Source organism: Bison bison, unplaced genomic scaffold, assembly GCF_000754665.1.
Source record: "Bison bison bison isolate TAMUID 2011002044 unplaced genomic scaffold, Bison_UMD1.0 scf7180017864068, whole genome shotgun sequence".
In the NCBI taxonomy this organism is placed as follows: domain Eukaryota; kingdom Metazoa; phylum Chordata; class Mammalia; order Artiodactyla; family Bovidae; genus Bison; species Bison bison.
In genome coordinates, this window is record NW_011494640.1 from 7,699,565 (window position 1) to 7,715,577 (window position 16,013).

At 42.8% G+C, this 16,013-nt stretch overlaps 1 protein-coding gene and 1 pseudogene across 3 annotated transcripts in view; one reads left to right on the forward strand and one right to left on the reverse strand.

Moving 5' to 3' along the window:
* Window positions 1-48: 48 nt before the first annotated feature.
* The window catches only part of LOC104986445 (thiamine transporter 2-like), a 33,710-nt gene continuing 17,745 nt past the window's right edge, over window positions 49-16,013 (forward strand). Inside the window, exon 1 of one of the 2 annotated variants that reach the window (XM_010837028.1) lies at window positions 49-169. The gene's annotated coding sequence lies outside the window, so the exon portion shown is untranslated. Of the gene's footprint in view, window positions 170-6,436; window positions 6,640-16,013 lie in introns of those variants that run through there. The other variant, XM_010837029.1, reaches the window with a different exon arrangement.
* On the reverse strand, window positions 3,551-5,619 carry LOC104986446 (annotated as a pseudogene). The gene has a single exon (XR_825041.1). The product of XR_825041.1 is annotated as a stress-induced-phosphoprotein 1 pseudogene (transcript).

Genomic DNA, 16,013 nt, shown 5'->3' on the forward strand with positions numbered 1-16,013 from the left:
TGGCCCCGCTCCAGCCCGGTCCCGGCCCCGCCCACCACCCCGCCTCGCCCACGGCCCCGCGCTACCTTTAGATCCTGGTTCACTGGACCGGACTGGCGAGGTTGCTGGTCCCCCGAACTTGATAACCCAGGCTGTGAGCGAGTTGGTGAGCAGAAATCCCCTGCTGTAGGTAAGGATGTCTCTGGGAGGTAAATTAATTGATGAAACAGATACCTTCATCCTTCGGCAGCCTTGTCTCCCCTCCCCCACCGTTGGGAGCGTGAGGGGGCGGGCACCTGCGCTGCCGCGGGCGGGTTCAGACTGGCCTGGGTTACACGCCACCCCCGCCCCCCACCCCCAGCCCTTGGCGGAATGCCAGCTCCTTCCTGCTGCGGCTCCCCTGGGATCCTCAGCCCTGCTAAACACAGTGCTGAGACGCGCGCAAGTAGATTTGGCTACAATTGTTACTCTCAACCATCTGGAAAAAACAGATTACATAAAACCAGAATTCTGATACAGGGCCAGCAGTCCCCATGGTTACATCCATGGTCACAGATTTTTAACTGTAAAGAAATCTTAAAGCACAATTCTGAATCCTCATCCAAGAATGTCGAAGAGGTCCTAGTGAGGGAAAGAACGGAAACTTTGAAGTTAGGAGATCTGGGATCCTGTTGAGACGACTGTGATTGAAGTTAACAAATAACGCAACGTGTACCTTACAATGATACTCTGGAAAGGATACCATTCATCAAATAACGTGTATAACAATGACTCATCAAGACCTTGTTGCCGCGGTAAATATGCAAAAACTTTGAGCTTGTGGAGTGCTTAAAATTTTTCAAGGGTAATGGAAATAATATTTATAAAAATACACAGAAGAGTTTTCCGTCTGCAGACATCAGAGTCTCCTGAGGTAGAAGATGTATTTCATTAAGATATATATTTTAAAGAGCCGTAAACATAACTTCCAGATACAGACATACTTCCCTTTATTGAGTTTTATATACAAACTGAAGGTTTGGGCAACCTCACCTCTGCGAGCAAGTCTATCCGCACAATAGTTCCAGCAGCATTTGCTCCCTTCTGTGTCTGTCCCTTTTGGTAATTTTTGCAGTATTTCTGACTTTAAATTATTATTGTATTTGTTACGGTGGTCTGTGAGTTTTGCTGTTACTCCCACTATTTGCTGAAGGCTCACATGATGGTTAACATTTTTCTTACTGAAGTATTTTTAAATCAAGGTATGAACATGGGTTTTTTTAGACATAATGCTATTGCATGCTTAATAGGCTACAATATAGTGTAAACATAAATTTTTACATGTCCTGGGAAAGGAAAAAGCTCCAGTGACTCTCCTTATTGCAATATTTGCTTTATTGGGGTGGTCTGGAACTGAACCCATGGTAGCTGGGAAGTATGCTGGTATGTTTTTCTTCAGACTATCTTAGTGGTAGCTGAAATGGACAAAAATACTAGTTTATTTCAGTCATTATTGGTTATCGGCCAACAGTGGTGTCTCAAGTTTGGGTAATGGTAAATGCAATTCAAGCGTAAATATTTAAAGGTGAATTGATTTGGCTCTCTTCCCAGGTGGCGCTGTGCTTAGTCTCTCAGTCATGTCCCACTCTTTGTGACCCCATGAACTGCAGCCCGCCAGGTTCCTCTGTCCATGGGGATTCTCCAGACAAGAATACTGGAGTGGATTGCCATGTCCTCCTTCAGGTCATCTTCCCAACCCAGGTATTAAACCCAGGTCTCCTACATTGCAGGTGGATTCTTTACTGTCTAAGTCACCAAGGAAGCTAGTGGGAGACAAAAGAGATAATGGGTTCCATCCCGGAGTAGGAAATGGCAATCTGCTGGAGTAGGAAATGGCAACCCACTCCAGTATTCTTGCCTGGAAAATCCCATGGACAGAGGAGCATGGTGGGCTACAGTCCATGGGGCCACAGAGAGTCAGACACAACAGAGCAACCAAGCGTGCACACACTCAGAGACACGTATACAACCTTAGCAGTTTAGGTGAAATGAACTACTGTGTGTGTTTCTGGAAATTACTGTCTCTGAACTATGCAGGCCCAGCTGTGTTCATTCTGGTTGGATTTGCAATGCCTGCCTGTATGAGGGCAACGTGAAGGGAGGTGGACTGATTCCCTCATAGGGGCCGAGAACCAGATGGAGCAGCTCCTGAGGCAACCTAATGCAGTAGATGTGATTATCTACATTTTAAGAGGTGGCTCGGAAAGGTAGGTTACTTGCTACAAACAAGGGTGGGGCAAGGAGGAACATGGGCTTCAGACTCCAAAGTCTCTTTCCACAGGACCATACTGATCACAGCAAACCCAAACCTAGGCAGAGGGGCGGGGGTTGGGGAGGGGGGATTAAATAAACGAGCTTAAGGCTGGGCAGTCTGTAGTGAGATGTCAAAATATTAAAGCTGATTTGGTAGTTTTAACAACTAGTCCCATATCATTTAAATTCAGAAGAGTAAATTAGAGGTTATGTGCATAGGGCCAAGGCACAGCAAATACTTAACAAGTATTAAAAGATAATTTTCAGAAACAAATAGTCATGACTCATACAGATATAAAATAAATGCATGCAATAAAGATTTTATTAACTCATTAATAAGGAAACTGGGACCCGGATTCAATCCCTGGGTCGGAAAGGTCCCCTGGAGAAAGAAATGGCACCCCACTCCAGTACTATTGCCTGGAAAATCCCATGGACAGAGGAGCCTGGTAGGCTACAGTCCATGGGGTCACAAAGAGTCAGACACGACTGAGCAACTCCACTCCACTTAAAGCTGTTAGAACCAGATCAAAGAAGAATCCCTGAAATTGGTACATTTATAGGTCAGGAATGTTGAAATGGAGGTAAAACTGGTTTTCCATGGAAGAGAGGGGCAAAAGGCTATGTCTTCCTTGGATAGAACTCATTTTCATGTCTACAGACAAGAGTTCTTTCACATTGCCTGTGAGTTATTACAATTCAGGGCTCAGTCGCTCAGTCATGTCTGACTCTTGGTGACCCCATGGACTGTAGCCCACCAGGCTACTCTGTCCATGAGATTTCTCAGGCAGAAATCCTGGAGTGGGTTGCCTTTTCCTTCTCCAGGGGATCTCCCCAACCCAGGGAAAGAACCCATGTCTCCTGCATTGGCAGGTGGATTCTTAAACCCCTGAGCCATCAGGGAAGCCCGAGTTACTACAGAGTTGTAAAATAGCTCAAACAATGCCTAGGTTTTCCTTGAAACACCACTTTCCCCTCCACTTCCACCCACTCTGTATTTTTGACTAGTTACCACACTGCATTTCAGTGACAGGATGTGATGGTTGACTTCTATCAAAGTCTTCCACCAGTTTAAATAGGAATGGTTAAATAGGAATATCCATCCAGCTACATCAGACACCAGATTTATCTAACCATAGACACACAGAGAATAAACAATCTGAGAGGGGATGATCAATTTATCAACAAATGTTTTGTGCAAATTAAAAAAAAAAAGTGATGCCAAATATGATAAAATAAGACTTGAAGCATGTATTTTATTTTATTTTATTTTATTTTATTTTTTTATAACCACGCCTGACTGGCTTGTTTTATTGGAGAAGAGGACGTGGAGTTAACAATGTGAATGAAGACAGTTGGGACCTGAGGTTGGGAAGAACACCCTCCCCTCCCCATACAAGCCCACTGCCCCAAATAAAAAATAACCAACTATGGGAGAGCAGCCGAGACAGCGACTGGGGGGCAGGGGAAGGACCATGCGTGTGCTGGGAGGGCCCAGAGGCAGCAGCTGCACGAATGCGCGAGTGTAAGTCTCTGAATCTTCCATGTAGGTCTGTATAAATATATAGATACGCTGTTCGCTTGTCGCCCCTTCTCTTCCTTCTGCTCCATGCTGCGTGCCGTGGTCCCAGCTCCTCTTTCCACATGAGGGCGAAGGGAAGGGGATGATGCGCAAGTCATCACCGGATGGCTATCAGACCCACATCCATCAGCTTCTGGATCTTCTGTGCTATTACAGGGTTCTTTAAGTGTTCGCTGAGCGCCTGGGGGTCCTTCTGCATCTGTTCCAGGATGAGCCGCATGGCCGGGTCACTCATTATTTGCTGCACCTCCGGGTCAGCCATGGCCCGCCGCTTCACATCCTCGGGGCTGTCGTGTCGGTTATACTGGGCCATCATGCAGCGCTGGTAACCATCTGCGGCCTCCTTGCAGTTAGAGTCCAGGTCGAGTGCTTTCTGGTAGACATCCATGGCTTTCGTGTAGTCCTTCATCGCCTCCAGGGCAGCTGCTTTCCGGGTATAACCCTTGATGAAGGTTGGCTCCAGCTGGATGCACTCCTCACAGTCCTTGAGCGCCAGCTGGAACTCCAGGAGCTTGGTGTAGCAGGCAGCTCGGTTGCTGTACAGCTTGGCGTCTTTGGGGTTCCGTTTGATGGCTTCCGTGTAGTGCTTCATGGCCTGGGGGTAGTCCCCTTTCTGAAAACACTCATTGCCTTTGTTCTTCTCCTCCAAGGCCAGGTCAGGGTTTATGTAGGCCAGCCGCTCTTGCTCCTTCAAGATTTTCTCTGCCTGCTGGCATTTCTTGAGCACATCTGGGGTTCGGTGCTCTGCCAGAGACTTGTTATAGAAATGGATGGCATCCTTGTACTTTTCTTCTTTGAAGTAAGAGTTGCCAATTCGTGCATAAGCTTTGGCAATCTGTCGGTAGTCTTCTCGGTTTTCTCGCCCCACTTCAATGGCCTTCTCACAAAGCTCCCGGCATTGACCATAGTCACCCTTTTCGAAGTACACGGCTGCTTGGTTGGTTATGTACGTCATGTTGGTGGGATCCAGGTCTTTGGCTTTGTCGTAGTGCTTCAAGGCCGTGTCAAAGTCCTTCTTCTTGAAGGCTTCACTCCCCAGCTCTTTTTCTCTCAGCGCCTGCTTCTTATTCTCTGAAGATCTTCTTCCATTGGCTCTGGTTTTGTCTCCTTTTTGGGAGGAGGTGGTGGTGGAGGTGTTGCATCTTCCTCCTCTTCATCCATACTGCCCAGATCAACTCCGAGCAGGACGCTAAGAGTAGTCATGATCCGGGGATCTTGCAGTTTCGTGCCCAGGTCGGACGGCTTGTTCCGCAGCTGCTCGATCAGTTCCCGGTAGGTAGGATCTGCGAGCAGAGTCTTGGTCCTGGGATCACTCTCCAACTTCTGGTACAGATTAGGCATGTTGAAAGGGTTCATGAATTTCCTTTCTGCCAGCCGGGCCTCCATATTCTGTAAACCTTCTTTGAGCTGAGGATTGTTTGCTTCATGTTTTAAACCCTCCTCATAGGTTTGCTTGGCTTCTTCAAATCGGTTTAAGAATTCAAGAGCCGCTGCTTTTCGTGAATAGCCCTTGCCCCAGTCAGGCTTCAGGTCAACGGTCTTGCAGCTGTCCTCGTAAGCCTTCTGGTAGTCTCCCTTCTTGGCATAGGCCGCGGAGCGATTGCTGTAGAGCACGTGGTTCTGGGGGTCTAACTTAATGGCTTCAGAGTAGCACTGCAGCGCATCGTCAGTGTTGCCGGCACTCAGGGCCTTGTTGCCCTTCTCTTTGAGCTCATTTACCTGCTCCATAGCCCGGTCCGGAACCCCGTTGAATAGACTCCATCCGCTCTGCGTTCCCAACCGCACGCCTGAAGCATGTATTTTAAAGGTCACTTGTATCTACTCTTGCTATGGTTTTGACCAAAAGCAGAACTACCTCAGCCTGAATATTGAATCTTATTGTTGTTGTTCAGTCGCTAAGTCGTGTCCAATTCTTTGGGACCCCATGGACCGTAATCTGCCAGGCTCCTTTGTCCGTGGGATTTCCAAGGCAAGAATACTGGAGTGGGTTGCCGTTTCCTTTTCCAGGGGATCTTCCCGACCCAGGAATGGGACCTGAGTCTCCTGCATTGACAAGAGGATTCTTTACCATCTGAGCCACCTGGGAAGCATATTGAATATCTGGACCTAATTACTTTTTGAAGTGTGGATGCTTCATTTCAGTGAGGAGTCCATGGTTTTGGGTTTGATTTGTTTGGGAGGAGGGAGATACCTGAAGGATTATGAGTGGCTGATGGGTAATACGGCTACTTCATAGTTTCCTGCGATTCTAAGTCACTTCGACAAAATTCTGGAGAAACTAGATTACTTCAGTAATATTACTCAGAAGAAAGTATTTTGATATGTTTACCTCCCTAATCATCTGTTGCAGAAGGGAATAGCAACCCACGCCAGTATTCTTGCCTAGGGAATTTCATGGACAGAGGAGCTGGCAGGCTACATACAGTTCATGGGGTCACAAAGAGTCAGATACAGCTGTGCAAGTAACTTTCACTTTCAATCATCTGTGTTTTAGAAAAATCTGAATCTCGATCTTATTCAACAGCATTCCAAAGAGGGTGGCTTCGGAAGAGGGTGGGTTCCAAGATACGAAAGCATTAGAAGGAGGTGTGGTTTGGTGCATATAAAGCCATTGCTCCTGACAACTCAGTTCTGAAGGAGGAGGACTTGAGACTCCAATGAAAGGAAGGGACATTGTGATAGGGACTCACAGCGGCTGCTGGCAGGAGGGAGCCAAAGTTGGATCTGAAGGCAGGAAATTGGACTAGGTTCTAGGAAGAAATAAGTTCAGGGCACAGAAGGAACAGGTAATTCTGACTCTATCTGTATTATTTTTTAGGGTGTTATATGTGGTCAGACTTGCAAAGTTTGTTGGCCTGTCCTGAGTTTGATTTATGAGCCCTGTTTCCATTCTAATATTCTAGGACAGACCCAATTTCAAAGATGCTGTTGTATTTTCAGATTAAATTGAGGGCCTGCTCCAATGTAGAATTTGGGAAAACCTTAGTAGTTGCAGCAGTAGGAAAGTTCCAGGGCTTTGGAGAGTCATACACAGTAAAATGCTCTGATGGGGGGTGAAGGGGTGGTGGAAGGTAAGGGATATGTTTCTGTTAATTGAAGTATAATGTACATGCAATATACAAAGTATAGATTTTTAGCTTGAGTGTCTATAATTGCATACATGTATGTAACACTAGCATACCAGAACTTAGGATATTTCATTATCCCCAGAAAGTTCTCTCTTGTGCCTTTACAGACAGTTGCCACGTCCTGCCCCTCCTAATTTTAATCAGTGGTGTATCATATAAGGATGTTTTTGTGTGTCTGGATTCTTTTTAGGCAGCATAATATTTGAGATTTACTTGTTTTAGTCCATGTATTAATGATTCACTCCTTTTTTAAAAATTACCTTTATTGAGGCGTATAATATACATCAAGTGCAAATAGATTCTGACAAATCTAAGTTTATAATCACCACTACAGTAAAAAAAAAAATAATAATTTTTTTAAAAGAAAGGAAAAAAAAAAAGATGTAGAGCTTTTTCATCACTCCAGAAAGTTCCCTTGTTCTACTGCAGTTAGTCCCCACCCCCATCTCCTACCCCATGCAACTACTGACCTAATTTCTATCACTACAGATTAGTAGTGCTTGTCTTAGGGCTTTATATGTATTAATGAAACTGTATGGCTTTGAGTCTTGGTTCTTTAGAACAGCATAATGTTTTCCATATTCACCCAAATTTTTGCAAATCATTCTTTTCTATTGCTGATTAAAATCAGTATTAGTTGCTTAAATATACAGTATTGTTTATTCATTCACCTTTTAATGGACATTTCAGTTGCTTCCCTTTTTTTTTTTTTTACTATTATGAATCACATGAACTTTCTTATATAGATTGCCAAAAGGTTTTCCAAAGAATTGGTACCATTTCACTTTGTCCCAAGCAACTGTCTCAACCCAGTTGCACTAAATCTTTGTGAACATTTGGTAAGCTAGTGTTTTTGTATTCAGACCTTCTAGTGGTTATGAAGCATTTTCTGTGATTTTCCTTTCTGGTTTCTAAATGGTATCTCTTAAAGAGCAAATATGGTTTTTTAATGAAATTCCATTTATCTTTCTTTTTGTTTTAAGTTTAGTCCTTGTTGTCATTGCAATGAAATATTTACCAGCCCTGGTCATAAAGATCTGTTTTCTTCTAAATGGTACTCTCTGGTACTAGAGTCTGTTATGTGAAATTAGTTTTTCTGTATGGAATGAAGTAGTGATAAGTATTAATGCATTTTAAATAAGATGAAGTCACAGCTAAAATGCAGTCAGTCTCTCAGTAGAAACTGGTGAAACCACTCTCCAACCTTGATTTTGCAACAGAGCAATAGTACTTAAGCAATTCCCTGGAGTCATTTCCCCAGGCCTTCCTCCAGCATCAGCTTGCCTTGCTTAAGCAGACTTGGATTTGGATGTTTTACTCAAAATTATATTCTCTTCTGTTTTAGTAGTAAATAGATTAAAAGGCATAATTAGTTGTTATACTCTATCAGCAAAACGCAGATGTTTCACTTTTCAGTGATTAAATTTTTGGTTTGCGTCTGTCTGGTGAGGGGCTTGGTGTGGCAGGGTTGAAAAATCTAAAAGGGGAGCTTGAGTTTTTTGGAAAATGTAACAAATATTGGCCCTAACTCTATTTTCACAAAGGCTTTGGGCCTTGGGGAGTGAAGTAAAAGTGAAGTCGCTCAGTCGTGCCCGACTCTTAGCGACCCCATGGACTGCAGCCTATCAGGCTCCTCTGTCCCTGGGATTTTCCAGGCAAAAGTACTGGAGTGGGGTGCCATTGCCTTCTCCGTTGGGGAGTGAAGCCATTTGCAAATGTCATCTACTTCCCAGCTGCCCAGCCCCTTTGGAATTTAGAGGCTGTGTGATGCATGATCCCTTTGAATTACCAGTCTCATGCTGTGTTGTTTGAGATAGGTGTGAGATTCTGGAGAATAATGTGAAAATTAGGCCAGTCCCCTTCTCAGATGCTGGTTGTCTTGTCAAGCACCCTCTCAAAGGTGAATGGAACAATTAGTAAGGAGGGGTGGATGGGAATGGGGTAGAGACTGGGGCTTCTAGATAGTTTCCCTCTAAATTACCAGCATCTCAGCTAGTTCTGGCAGCATCTTCTAAACAAGCATGGAAGAGGATATGATAAAATGATTGCTTGGTGCTGACCCATCCCTTGTACTCTAGATAAATGTTCTGGGAAACTTCTGCAAAACCAGATTTGTAGGTCTTTGATCAGGTCACCTAGACCCCTGCCTCAGGGAGCCCCACAGCTCTGAAAACTGGCTCTGAGCAGAATTCCATCTTCTGGGAGTGGGTGGAGGAATCTAATCAACTAAGATTTTTAGCTAGGAAATCTACCCAGACCTCAAAGAACCAGAAAGCCCAGTTCTTGCTTTTTAATAGCTGTCTTCCTATGCAAATGAAAATATATATTTAGAAATACCTATGGTCATAAGAGTTTTTATGCATATACACAGCCTTTGGATTAGGAAATAGGACACTGCCCATGCCTAAAATTTAGATGAAGTTGTCATAGGCCCAATATGTTTCCCTGTGGCATATAGGAATAATACATGAAAAATTTTTGTGTGAACAAATGTGGAAAAGGTTTGTTCCACACAATGAGTCTACAAGTGAAGACTAACTGAAGTACATACAGCAAAGTGGAGGGTCTGGACTTTAAGAACCAAGAAATGTGAGTTCTGGGTTAACCTTGCAACTCCTTGAAAAGGAGTCAATTTTTTTGTTTGCTTTCCATTTAAAAAAGTTTCATTTTCCCCACATTGTAGAATTATAATGACAAATGAACTTCTTTTGCAGTCCATGTAAGAAAATTGAGAGTTTCAGAGATGATATTATAAAATCCAGGAAATACCTAAGATTATTACTAAAGCTATGCACATTCATATGAAAAAGAATGTTTGCTTGAAAGCAGTTAGAAAGATTTAAGGATTTGGTTAAATAACAGTAGAAATGGAAAAAGTCAATAACACAGCAATTCTTGGAATAAAAGAGAAGAGGAAAAACTGAACTCTATACCAAGACACTAAAAACATGCAAGAGATTGCATAGAAAGAAATTTTTCCGAGGCAGATGGAAACACCCAGCCCAACTGTTCATAGTTGAAAGACAAGTAAATCTTCATTTTTTTTTTCTTCAGGAAATAAATAAAAACTTATGAGCACCTCAAAGTGAAGTCAGATAAGACATGCCAGTAAAGAGATTATGTTAAGAAGGTTACCGCCCCCACATACCCTGAGAAAGGGAAGCAGCAGTAAAAATATGGGACCTTCGAGACCTAGATCCATGTCCAGTTCTAACTGTTGCCTCCTGACCTGCATACAGGTTTCTCAAGAGGCAGGTCAGGTGGTCTGGTGTTCCCATCTCTTTCAGAATTTTCCACAGTTTATTGTGATCCACACAGTCAAAGGCTTTGGCATAGTCAATAAAGCAGAAATAGATGTTTTTCTGGAACTCTCTTGCTTTTTCCATGATCCAGCAGATGTTGGCAATTTGATCTCTGGTTCCTCGGCCTTTTCTAAAGCATCTGGAAGTTCACGGTTCACGTATTGCTGAAGCCTGGCTTGGAGAATTTTGAGCATTACTTTACTAGCATGTGAGATGAGTGCAATTGTGCGGTAGTTTGAGCATTCTTTGGCATTGTCTTTCTTTGGGATTGGAATGAAAACTGACCTTTTCCAGTCCTGTGGCCACTGCTGAGTTTTCCAAATGTGCTGGCATATTGAGTGCAGCACTTTCACAGCATCATCCTTCAGGATTTGAAATAGCTCCACTGGAATTCCATCACCTCCACTAGCTTTGTTCATAGTGATGCTTTCTAAGGCCCACTTGACTTCACAGTCCAGGATGTCTGGCTCTAGGTGAGTGATCATACCATCGTGATTATCTTGGTTGTGAAGTTTGAGTGAACTCTGGGAGTTGGTGATGGACAGGGAGGCCTGGCATGCTGCAATTCATGGGGTCACAGAGTCGGACACAACTGATCAGCTGAACTGACTGAACTGAGACCTAGATCCACATGAGCGACTGAGAGATGCTGGAGACTTAAGAGTAGAATATGAAGGGACCCTGGTGAGATGGCTGTGGATTTTAATGAAAAATAATCATTATCTGCCTGCCAGCAAAAAGAGAAAAGAACATGTAGGTCCCAGAGTAGTTTAGGAGAGTCACTTCCAGTCGAAAAGGTGGTGGTGGTTTGGGGGCTTGTTCAAGAGCCCAAGGGCTGGCTGGTCACCCCAGTGGTGCACGTGGCAGTGTACGCCCAGGGCCTGTGTGATATGCTGCCTGTGTGTACAGATGGCACAACTAGATCTGGTCTGTGGGGCAGGCTGAGCCAGGAGACTGCCACCTGCCAGGGGCCACCGTGGCTCAGCAGTGACCAGAGGCTAAAGTTCAGTGCTCAGCTCACCTGTCAGCAGGAGCTCACCCTCCTAGGAGCACTCCAGGGTATCGCAGGCTCCAAATCTCTGTTGATTCATTCAGCCTCCCTTGTTACTTGCAGCATCTTCATTGTAGATTTCAAGTCATGGTAGCCTGATAGGCTGAATTTTGTTTGGAGACCATCTTTTTTTTTCCTTTTTTCCCCCTCTTTCATCCTATTGCCTGCTGCAGTGTTTTTATACCTTTTTAAAAATGGTGATGGAGCATGGAAGTAATATGTGAGAATTGCTGCCACAGGAACAACTTTTGAAAGGGTTGTCATATTTGGAAAACACAGAAATGGGAAAGATAAGCATATTCTTTCAAAACTGCCAACTCAGAAAATCAATGTGATTCATATCCTCAGGTTAGATTCACTGAAGCAAAGGGAAGTTTAAAATACTCTTTAGGAGGAGGAGAATTTTGTGTGGAGTCCAAATGGAATGATAAATGGATAAAGTAGCAAGAGAACAGCTTTTTCAGGATGGTGCATTGCCATGAAGTCTGTGGGCATCCCAGACAGAACAGGTGTTCTATGATGACATAGACAGGTGAGTTTATTATGAGGGATGTGATTAGATATTTAGTTCTCTTCTTTCCTGTGCAACATCTAACCAAGTGGCTATATTCAGTAATGTAATGTAAAGTCCTGGTCATAAAGTTAACCCTTGAACAACATGGTTTTGTGCTGCATAGGTGTGCTTGGTCATAGACTTTTTTCAGTGGTAAGTACTACAGTAGAATACAGTCTGTTCGGTTGTATCCATGGATCAAGAATCGTGAATAGAGTAGAACAGTGGACCACAGAAAGCCAACTATAACTTCTACTCTGATTTTCAACTGTGTGAAAAGATGGCATCCCTAACCCCCTGTGGTTCAAGGATCAACTGTATTGATGAACTGATAATCCAAACTAAAGTTTTGGAAGAAACAGGCATACTCTGCAGTGCACTTTGATACTTAGTGTTTTTTATGAAACATTTTTTTTAATTCTATTGACAACCCACTAGAATTTTTTGACACTGACCATCTGAAAGACACAGTTCTAAAATAAATTGGAATTGGAATTCTGAGGATATAGCCAAGCAGTCTCAACACAGTATGAAAGGAAAGATTATTGACCTTGTAATTAGAAAAACTGAGTCCAAGTCCAGGTTTCGATGTTGGTTAAACATGAAAACCAGTGCAAATCTTGTCTCTGGCCCTTGGTTTCATTACATATAAAACAAGGACAATACCACCTCCTTTATCTACTTCATAAAATTTTCAGAAAAAAATTGAAATAATTGGCAGCCACTGAGGAAAACAATATGGAGAATCCTTTAAAACTAAAAATAGAATTACCGTATGATCCAGCAATTTCATTCCTGGGTATATAATCCAGAGAAAATAAAAATACTAATTCAAAATGACACATGCATCCCAGTGTTTAGAGTGGCACTCTTTATAATAGCTAAGACATGGTAGCAGCCCAAGTACCCATCAACAGACAATTGAATTAAGAAGATGTGGTGTGCATATGTGCAATGGAATATTACCCATAGAAATACTACCATCTGCAGCAACATGAATGGACAGTATTATGCTTGGTGAAATAAGTCAGACTAAAACATGCTACATGATACCACTTGCATGTGGAATCCAAAACTTTATACAAATGAATGTGTATACAAAATAGAAACAGACTCAGACATAGAAAACAAGCTTCTGGTCACCAAAGGAGAAAGGCAAGTAGGGAGGGACAAACTAGGAGTATGGGATTAACAGATAAAAACTACTATACATAAAATAGATAAGCAATAGGGATTTACTGTATACCACAGGGAGCTATATTCAGTATCTTCTAATAATCTATAATGCAAAATAATCTGAAAAAGGAAATATATATATATAACTGAATCACTTTGCTGTACACTTAAAACACACAATATTTTAAAGTGACTGTACTTCGGTTTAAAAAAATAATTTTCCAGATGTAAAAATTGTACAAGAAATTGCATAAGTAACTTGATTATCATAGTCATAGCCATGATGACAGTAAATAGTAGCATGTCAATAAGATAAAAATATAGTGACCAAAAACTTCCAATCATTGTGAGACCAGTAGCCTCAGGTTTCTCCAGGAGGAGAGCGAGGATTTGGGTGATAACCAGGTGGTTTGGTTGGAATCCTAGAGCTCATATCAATAGCGCTTTCCAGGGTAGCTGGCAAGGAAACGAGGAGGTGGTGGAAATGGTGCCATGGAAGTAGGAAGCATTACCCATCAGAGAAAAGGAAGATATAACCTTGGAACCAACAAACCCAACCCTGAATTCAGCTTTAGCCTTTTATAGCTGAGTGCCCATGAGCTTTGGGGAGGCTCAGTTTCTGTGTCTGAGCAATTGGGGGCCATGTATATATTTTATATATATATAAAATGTATAATACATAAATTACAATTTTATATTATAAATATATCATATAAATATACAATTTGATAAAATATATAATATGTTTACATTGTTATTTAAATATATACATTAAAATATATAACATATAATAAAATATGTGGGTGTGTGTATATATATATATATATATTAATAGCTGTGGCAACTAAAGGAGCCAGTTGTTGTTCAGTCACTAAGTTATGTCTGACTCTGCAACCCCATGGATGGCAGCATGCCAAGCTTCCCTGTCCTTCACTATCTCCTGGAGTTTGCTCAAATTCGTGTCCAGTGAATTGGTGATACTATCTAAAAGTCTCATCCTCTGCTGCCCTCTTCTCCTTTGCCTTCAATCTTTCCCAGCATCAAAGTCTTTTCCAGTGAGTTGGCTCTCTGCATCAGGTGGTCAAAGTATTGTAGCTTCAGCTTCAGCATGAGTCCTTCCAGTGAATATTCAGGGTTGATTTCCTTTAGGATTGACTGGTTTGATCTCCTTGCAGTCCAAGGGCCTCTCAAGAGTCTTCTTCAGCACCACAATTTGAAAGCATCAATTCTTGTAGGTCTTCATAGAACCGTTCAACTTCAGCTTCTTCAGCATTACTGGTTGGGGCATAGACTTGGATTACTGTGATATTGAATGGTTTGCCTTGGAAACAAACAGAGATCATTCTGTCATTTTTGAGATTGCATCCAGATACTGCATTTCGGACTCTTTTGTTGACCATCATGGCCACTCCATTTCTTCTGAGGGATTCCTGCCTGCAGTAGTAGATATAATGGTCATCTGAGTTAAATTCACCCATTCCAGTCCATTTGAGTTCGCTGATTGCTAGAATGTGAGTTAAATTCACCCATTCCAGTCCATTTGAGTTCGCTGATTCCTAGAATGTCGACATTCACTCTTGCCATCTCTTGTTTGACCACTTCCAATTTACCTTGATTCATGGACCTGACATTCCAGGTTCCTATGCAATATTGCTCTTTACAGCATGAGACCTTGCTTCTATCACCAGTCACATCCACAGCTGGGTATTGTTTTTGCTTTGGCTCCATCCCTTCATTCTTTCTGGAGTTATTTCTCCACTGATCTCCAGTAGCATATTGGGCACCTACTGACCTGGGGAGTTTCTCTTTCAGTATCCTATCATTTTGCCTTTTCATACTGTTCATGGGGTTCTCAAGGCAAGAATACTGAAGTGGTTTGCCATTCCCTTCTCCAGTGGACCACATTCTGTCAGATCTCTCCACCATGACCCACCCGTCTTGGGTTGCCCCATGGGCATGGCTTAGTTTCATTGAGTTAGACAAGGCTGTGGTCCTAGTGTGATTAGATTGACTAGTTTTCTGTGAGTATGGTTTCAGTGTGTTTGCCCTCTGATGCCCTCTTGCAACACCTACCATCTTACTTGGGTTTCTCTTACCTTGGGCGTGGGGTATCGCTTCAGGGCTGCTCCAGCAAAGCGCAGCCAATGCTCCTTATCTTAGATGAGGGGTATCTCCTCACCATTGCCCTTCCTGACCTTCAACGTGGGATAGCTCCTCTAGGCCCTCCTGTGCCCATGCAGCCATGGCGTGGGGTTGGTCCAAATTTGGCCTTGGGATACAGAATGAAGCAGGGCAAAGACTAATAGAGTTTTGCCAAGAAAATGCACTGGTCATAGCAAACACCTTGTTCCAACAACACAAGAGAAGACTCTATACATGGACATCACCAGGTGGTCAACACCGAAATCAGATTGATTATATTCTTTACAGCCAAAGATGGAGAAGCTCTATACAGTCAGCAAAACAAGACCAGGAGCTGACTGTGGCTCAGACCATGAACTCCTTATTGTCAAATTCAGACTTAAATTGAAGAAAGTAGGGAAAACCACTAGACCATTCAGGTATGACCTAAATCAAATCCCTTACGATTATACAGTGGAAGTGAGAAATAGATTTAAGGGCCTAGATCTGATAGATAGAGTGCCTGATGAGCTATGGAATGAGGTTTCTGACATTGTACAGGAGACAGGGATCAAGACCATCCCCATGGAAAAGAAATGCAAAAAAAGCAAAATGGCTGTCTGGGGAGGCCTTACAAATAGCTGTGAAAAGAAGAGAAGCGAAAAGCAAAGGAGAAAAGGAAAGATATAAACATCTGAATGCAGAGTTCCAAAGAATAGCAAGAAGAGATAAGAAAGCCTTCTTCAGCGATCAATGCAAAGAAATAGAGGAAAACAACAGAATGGGAAAGACTAGAGATCTCTTCCAGAAAATCAGAGGTACCAAAGGA